We start from the raw sequence: 6,000 nt of genomic DNA, 5'->3' as shown, positions 1-6,000 counted from the left end.
ATACGAAAAAATAAAAAAATTGTGATAGAGAAGAAAATTTTAAACTCACTTTATAAATTTTTTATTTTTTAAAAATGAAACTCTTTTTTTTAATGAAAATTCACATGTATTAAAACGATGGAAGTGACAATGACAAATTATTTTTTGAAAAGCCCACAAAAGCCCGAAAAGCCCTATAGCCCTATAAGGGCCGGGCCGGGCTTTGAATTCTAGGCCCAAATAATTTTCGGGCCGGGCCGGGCCGGGCTCAAATATTTACGGGCTTAGCGGGTTTGGGCCGGGCCGGGCCGGGCCAGCCCGAATTGACACCCCTACTTGTACGTATTGTATAAATACCTTCTATACATCTAATAAAGAATCTGTTCAGCCTATTATCTATATTAATCTCCCAAAGTTATATGTCATCTCTATTAGGCTAACTATGCAGTACCAATGCTCTAATTATGTAGCTGTTATTGTATTATTGTAAGTTTGTAACGAGGATTTTGCCACCTAATCACTCCTCTACTTCAGTCTCATTTAGCCTTTGGGCTCCTCTCCTTCTCGTATAAACTCTTACGCTTTATAAATACTAGGGCCGGATCCGTCTTACGGGCGGGTAAGCAAATGAATGAAATAATACAAACATATTTTAAATTTTAATGAAAATTTCAGTTAATTTTATTATAATTTTCAATATTTTTTACTATTTCTTTTGTTTTTGAAATTATGCATTTGTTACTATATTTAAACAATTCACTAAAATATAAATATTTTACTTTGTTCACAATATTTGCTTATCTTGAATTTAATGGATTTTAAATACATTTCTTCTCAAATTATATAATTTAAAAAATCGAAAAATGAAAAGCCAATTTTTATCTTTTTTTTTTGGAAAATAGTCAATTAGCATAAAAATTTGATCAGTTGTTATTTTTTAATATTTACAAATATATGTTAGGTTATATATTTATGCATTATTATATTTGAGAAATATATTCCTGTTTTTCTTTTTGTATTTTTTCAAACTCACATTAACAAAAAATTAAAAATAATGAATTCCACAATTTTTTTTTACTACCAAAGTTTAGGCTAAACCAAGAAATAACAAACAACCATAACTATATGATGTATTGTTAGCTATAAAGATTATTTATAGGGCATTTGATGTATTGTTAATATATATGGTTCAAAATTCAAATGTTAAAAATGTGAATTTTATTATAATGTTTTAACATTTACACTAACGTATCATGTTTTCTTTTCTCGTTTGTTGAGATGGCAGCAAGAAAAATATCCGAACTTATAATAGTACTTATTTTATTATGATTAATGATGTAATTAAGTTATGATGACTTATCCAAGAAATCATTTCGTATTATTCTCACTATTTTCTCTTATCATTTTTACTATTTAATATTTTATCATTGTTAGAAATCATTTAGTTAGCTTAACACCAATATATAATTATTTTATTTTGTCATCAATATTTTTATTTTGATCATTTTAAACATGTTAGTCGATTGCACTTTTTCATACATTTTCTCTTCCAATTCACAATATACAACACATTTTTTATCTGCAAAATTTCTCTAGGTAAAGAATTATTTGTTGCAGCTAGAAACGAAGACTGATCTTCATGTCTTCAATATGACACCAAAAAAAAAAATACAATGCGAAAGCTCATCATTTTAAGAACTAAATATATCAAATATGTGACACAACTTCTGAATATATGTGTATATATGTTATCTTGTTCATCGGATCACTGAAGCAACACTACTAATTATTTTAAAAGAGATGAACAAAACTGTAAAAAGAGTGGCTTAAGGAGAAAGAAACAGAAGAATCTGAAACTTAGTTTATCTCAATGAAGAGACTTGCCTGAGGATGCAAACCTGCATCTTCCAGTGACATTGACTCTTTGTCTCTTCCATACACCGTTCTTGGAAAGTTTGTGATTAAGCTATACTCTTCTGTTTCTAGCATCCAAGTGTATCAACGTAGTCATACAATGTTTGTATCTTGGTATTGCTTTCAAACCTCCTCGCTTTTCTTTATCCATTCAGGAACCTTACCAAAATCTACATTATCACGGGAAATACAGTCCAAGAGCAAGTGCTTACTCTTGTCTCATTCTCACTCTAGCAACTTCTCTCTATGCAACTTCACGCTCGGCTCTCCCTCGAGCCGATTCTTCTTCTGAGTTAACTCCCTCTCCAGCCTATAAGTTACATGTTTTAAATGCGAGAGCTGACGAAAAGATCCAGAGGAAACTGTAGGATGATGCTACATAGTGCGATAGCTACATACCAGTAGATGACCAGGTTCATATGCACGTATGAGATGCAATTTAGTATTACCCCATCGAAGCCAACAAACAGGCCCTCAGCAGTCTCATCAGCAATACTCATCTACACACAATACGTTACAGACAATTAAGTGTTTATAAAATATATTGTTGCCTCTGTGTGTGTTTCTTAATTCCAAATCTAATAAAAGGTAAAGGATCCAATATACCTTAGCACACCAACAACATTAGTGTTGTTGCAGGCCACACAAGACACAAGTGAAGGATGATACAGTCCGCTAAAGCTTCTTTGTACACATGGAGAAAGAGACGTAACACCAGCCTTTGTCCATCTTGATCCCAGTGCCCCTACCGGTGCATATGAAGGCGATATCCTGCATTTACAAAGTTTGGGATCACGTACAGAGTACAGTCATGGAAGAATTATAACAAATAAAGCTTGCTATATAACCTGTGGCTGGGCAGTGATGATGAACTCATTTCAGCTATGGTTAGAGGCTCAAGCTTAGTGTAGCCCCTCAGTAATGAAGATGCTGGAGGAATCCCAATGTCAATGGAAAACAGCCTACAGTGTTGTGCAGGAATTCGCTAATTATGTGATGGATAAGTAAACTACCAAACTGAGATCAAATTAATCTCTTTGTCAAAAATTCTATCGGTCCCTGATGTGGCGTTCAAGAACAGATGCCCTGCAAAATATTGATTTCTTTAGGGCCAAGAACTATTAGAGTCATCCCATTTAAACAAAAATACCTCCTACAATCTTGGAGTTGATACTTGTTAACAACCTTAGGATCACCGAAGACTTTCTGACTTGTTGTGAAAAGATATAGCTTGCTAGTCAAACAGACTCAACGTCACAGACACGTCACTGTCAAGAGAAAACAGAACACTAAATGCTCAACATCTATTCACAGTGATGAAGTTATGCAACTTATCAATTTTGATGGTTGCAACTTGCAGTGACACATTTTTTTCCTTGAGGAGTGTCAGTAGCAAGTTAAGTCCACTGTTAGCCTATTCCTGCTCTCATTTTCAAATCCTATTGCCTATCTGGTTTCTTCATGATGTTTGTGATGGCTACATGCCTATCAACGTAGGTTCAACTTGAATATGATATCTGATTTACTGTTATGTCATTTATCAACAATCGAACAACATGCCTATCTTCAAACTCTCAATAAGAATATCAGATAAATCAAATCAGAACCTAACAGATTCCCAAACACACACGAATATAACAGATTGATAATCAAATATAATCAGATTCAATCTGAACAAACACGAAAAGACAATAGAGAAGTAAATTAAAATTATAATCAAAATCAAAATCTCAATCATGAAACGAAGAGACGGAAAATCTGCAAATACCTTAGAGCAGAGCAGATCCAAGAGGCTTAACCACCATTGCCGGCGACAGATAGAGAAGAAAAATAAATCTGGAGTCGCATAGTATAATGAGTCAAAGGAGGAGATACAGAGCCGCTCACAAAGGAGGAGATGCAGCACAGAGTCGTTGGAGGCCCAGAGGGGAGGCAGAGATGCAGCGGCATCGAGACAGGTCCTAGACGGCGTGAGAAGCAGCACACGAGATGGAGGAGTCCGTGAGACTTCAACGAAGAAAGACGAAAAGCTTGATGAAAAAAAAGGATGACCTACCAGAAACAGAGTTTGATTTAACTAAACGCAGAGTTCAGTAATAGACCGGACAGGTGTTGCGTTTTGGTGAGAGTATTTTTCTGACGTGGCAAAGACGATTTTCCAAGCTGACGTGGACGTTCTCTCTAATGTTCTTATTCCTTTTGTTAGTTGTTTGATGCCCTTTTATTAGTTGTTTGATGCCCCCGTTTTGTTGTAACATGGAAATTTGTTATCAGTTTGCTACTTAATACTTGGAAGCTCTTACGGTTTTTGGTAAACTCTACCCTAAAACAGAGCAAAGATCAAACATTCGAATTAAATTATTTGAAGCATTACGTGTGTAATCTCCCTATTACATACACACACACATATATATCTAACTGATACGACGCTTTAACTATTATATATTTTTGTACATATATCTAACTATTACAATGCTTTAATTATTATAAAATATTGGTGTATATATTCCCGTTTAATGGTTTGGTTTAAGTTGGTTTAATTCTCTACTTGTATAGCTAAGTATATATACTTGTAAATGTTCATTTTAATCAATAAAGATATTTTGATAACAAACTTTCTTCACTCTCGCTCTCTGAAGCTTGATGGTAATATGGTATGAGAGAGAGAGTGATGAAAGTTTGTTATCAAAATATCTCTTACTGATTAGAATGAATATTTACAAGTATATACTTGGCTATATATACAAATGGGGAATTAAACTAAATAACCAAACCACTAAACCGGAATATATACACCAATATAAAGCTTATTTTTTCAAGCTCGCGATGTTATTAAAGGATCTTGACAAAACAAGATCGACAATGTCACATGGTGAAAGATCGTAGGACGATCCTCTTTGCCTTTCCGCAAACAAACCAGATTTCAGGAGAAGAGTTATCCTTAAAACTTGGAGCTGGTTTATACTCAAGTAGCCCACTTCTTTCGGAGTGCTGTCTTTTAGTAAGATAAAGGATTATACAATGTTGTAGTCTATTATATCACATTCTAGTTAATTCCTATTAATATTAGGTTCACCATCATTCTATAAATACCTTACTTTAGGAATGAATACAATCATGTTAATTATTTTATGGTATTACAACCGTGATAAACTGTGTTTTTACTAGTTTCTAATTTTTGTTTTGATTTTTTCTATCGAACTAAAGAGTCTCTTAATGCTTTATTCAGTCCTTTCAGATTTTAGATCAATTTGAAACAAAGAAAACCAATTTGGATGCAAAAAAATACAATTAAAAATACATACTCGTGCATACGCATTAGAAGTTTAGCAATTGATGAAAAACTTTACACTGATGGATTGGGCTCATTTTTCAGACACAAGAGATAGAACTGTCTTACTTTCCAATGCAAGTGGTTTAAAGTCGATTCATCGATCGAATTAAAAATTATGCATGTTTTACTAATTATTGCTTTGAAATGTACTATTTTTCTATTCTATTTGGCAAACGTAGAATAAACATATGATTTTACATTAAATAAACATGTGTTATGTTTTATTGTTGCATCATTACTATAAATTAATAGGTTTATATTTTTCATTTCTTATTTCTTTTTCTCCTTCTTTTTAATTTTTCTCCTTTTCTTTCTACTCATCTTTCCATTTCTTTTTCTCCTCTCCCTTTTCTCCTTTTATCTTTTTATTATTTTTTTGCAGTTAGTAAAACAATTATGTTTGTTGATATATTATTGACATTAATGAATTATTCTATATTATTTGTCCAATATATATAGTGTAGTATAATTTTCTGTTTTACATCGCATCAACTAGATAAACACGCCGAAAAGAAGTGGCCTACTTTCATCCAAAATTGTCACATTATAGAACCAATTTGTTACATGATTATTTCATCAATTTTTTCTTTGCTATGTGAATTGCACCAATTCACCATTTTATTAATGTTAACCTCATTAAATTAGTGATAAAATCTCATTATGACACCAGAACAATCTTGGGTCCGATTGAAAAGGGTGCATTGATTTTGTAACGTAAAATATTCCAAGAGTTAACATATGCCATCTGGGTATTTTAGTCAAAACAAAATAAG

General features: G+C 32.8%; 1 long non-coding RNA gene across 7 annotated transcripts; it reads right to left on the bottom strand.

The window, feature by feature from the left end:
* Positions 1-1,665: 1,665 nt before the first annotated feature.
* On the bottom strand, positions 1,666-3,936 carry LOC106329057. 7 transcript variants are annotated; one of them, XR_001267727.1, is made up of 7 exons: positions 3,662-3,934; positions 3,044-3,161; positions 2,907-2,979; positions 2,742-2,823; positions 2,500-2,664; positions 2,293-2,393; positions 1,666-2,203 (listed from the first exon to the last, which is right to left on the bottom strand). It is a non-coding gene; the product is annotated as an uncharacterized LOC106329057 (long non-coding RNA). The 7 variants fall into 7 exon arrangements; XR_001267726.1 differs by having other exon boundaries at positions 2,907-3,161; positions 3,662-3,936; XR_001267722.1 differs by having other exon boundaries at positions 2,742-2,979; positions 3,662-3,935.
* Positions 3,937-6,000: the final 2,064 nt, after the last annotated feature.

The sequence above is a fragment of the Brassica oleracea genome, chromosome C3 (genome assembly GCF_000695525.1).
Source record: "Brassica oleracea var. oleracea cultivar TO1000 chromosome C3, BOL, whole genome shotgun sequence".
Lineage (NCBI taxonomy): Eukaryota > Viridiplantae > Streptophyta > Magnoliopsida > Brassicales > Brassicaceae > Brassica > Brassica oleracea.
The sequence above is the reverse complement of the archived record's forward strand: the minus strand, read 5'-3'. Positions and strand labels throughout refer to the sequence as shown.